We start from the raw sequence: 1,899 nt of genomic DNA, 5'->3' as shown, positions 1-1,899 counted from the left end.
CTTGTTTAGATGCAAATGCTTTTCAAAGTATGAAGATTAGTAGCATTACTGCTGCTACTGAGATGAATGAGCCTAAAGACAAACTATTTCATGTGGTGTGTGCCTCGGGGTGCACAGACTAACGAAGTGACATCCCTGAGAGGCCAAGAAAGTGCTGCAGGAAGTCATGTTTACTGCTACAGATATACTTGTGAAGTGAATTTTTGCTCATGCTGAGTTAACTGTCTAACCTGAGAATGGTGGGAATCAGTGTAGGAAGCCTCCTACAATAGTGGAGACTGCTCCCATGGACATCAGGTCATGGAAGTGTGCTGCTACCTAGTATGTATCCTGGAGGACAATGTCTGGGCTTGAGTTGGCTACGATGATTCCTGTCACGTCCCCGAACGTGTTCCGGGGGGCCACGTCCCTGTGAGCGACGTGCGGGATCTGGGGCGGGGCGCCAAGCGGCGAAGGGTTGGCTGGGTCCCGCCCGCCCTGGGCTGGGAGGTGGCCAAGCCGTCCGCCACCCCGCGGTACCCGAGGCCTCCGTGCCCCTGCCTGGGCGGGCGGCGGGGCCCTGGCGGGCCGGGCTGGGCGCCGGGCTGGCGGTAAGGCGCCAGCGCCGGCGAAGCTGGGCCTCAAGAGGGCGCCCGCCGCCTCCGCCCCCGTCTACGGCCATACCACCCTGAACGCGCCCGATCCCGTCTGATCTCGGAAGCTAAGCAGGGTCGGGCCTGGTTAGTACTTGGATGGGAGACCGCCTGGGAATACCGGGTGCTGTAGGCTTTTTGCCTCCCGCCCCGCCTTCTCCTTTCGTCGCCCGCGTCCGTGGCCGCCGCCTGCCCCGCGCCAGGCGCCGCTGCAGGGCCCACATCCTTCGTCTCCTCTCACCGCAGCGCGCGGCGGAGGGGGCCCTCCTTCGCACGCCTCGCCCCCCAGCCTGTCAGGGGCCCTTGAAAGCAGCCGCATCCCCGCCGGTGCTCCCTGCTGCCCAAACCCCATGCATTTTTCTCCCAAGTGCTTCCTCTCTCTCCCACTCTGCTTGTGTTGCTTCGTCCCCCTGCACTCCCCACCGCCCAGCGGTAGTTCGCGCAACTTCGAGCACCTCCTACCCCTCCCACCCTATGGTGATTGATGGAGATCCCTGTCCCCAGCAGTGGCCGGCGTGGCTATCAGCATGCATCGCAGCCTTTGGACCTCGCATTCCCACCCGCTCTTAGACTCTACCCTTCCTGGGGGCATTCGAGGCCCGAACTCCGCCACAGAGCGTCACCGGCTTCTTTCCTTTATTTTTCGTCTAGAAAATAACTTTGCAGAAATGAAAGGAATATTTCAAGATTTGCTATCTGATTCGGTAAACTTAGTAGATGGAATGTCTTTCCTGCACATGTCTTTGTATCAGAGTAATAGACATTGTCGGCCCAGTTATTAGTGTTAGTCTACTTTGATAATTATGTATAACCTACCAGTATCAGAATGTGATGAAAAGACTGCAAATATTTGGAGTGCATCATGGATATTTTCAAAAATTTTCTATGATTAGAAATGACAAATAAATTAGGCCTTGATTTCTTAAATTCAGAGCTTTCTCCAAATTATTCAAATCGTTTCAAAGGTCCTGTGGATTCTCTTGAGGCAGTTATTTTTATGGTGAAGAGCACCAAATGGGAAGAATCACAGAGGACTCGTACTTGTATTTCCCAAGTGTTCTCCTAGCATCCCGGGATGCCGGAGAAAGTTGCAGGAGTAGAATGGTCTAGTGCCTTGGTTATTGTGGACTTTAGTGGACGTAATACTCTTTGCATCCAGCCGTTTAGTAGCTGTGTGGCTTTTCAAAAAGTTACTTCACTTGGAACCATTATATAAAACTTGTCTGCTTAGGTATAATGACACTGATTGTGAAAACAATGATTCTGT

The 1,899-nt window shown here is 53.6% G+C and overlaps 1 non-coding gene across 1 annotated transcript; it reads left to right on the top strand.

The window, feature by feature from the left end:
* Positions 1-649: 649 nt before the first annotated feature.
* LOC112067077 (5S ribosomal RNA) lies at positions 650-768 on the top strand. Its single transcript, XR_002893063.1, has one exon. It is a non-coding gene; the product is annotated as a 5S ribosomal RNA (ribosomal RNA).
* The last annotated feature ends 1,131 nt before the right edge of the window (positions 769-1,899 follow it).

This window comes from Physeter macrocephalus, chromosome 20, assembly GCF_002837175.3.
Source record: "Physeter macrocephalus isolate SW-GA chromosome 20, ASM283717v5, whole genome shotgun sequence".
Taxonomy (NCBI): domain Eukaryota; kingdom Metazoa; phylum Chordata; class Mammalia; order Artiodactyla; family Physeteridae; genus Physeter; species Physeter macrocephalus.
Note: the sequence above shows the minus strand (reverse complement) of the source record. Positions and strands in the feature narration are given on the sequence as shown.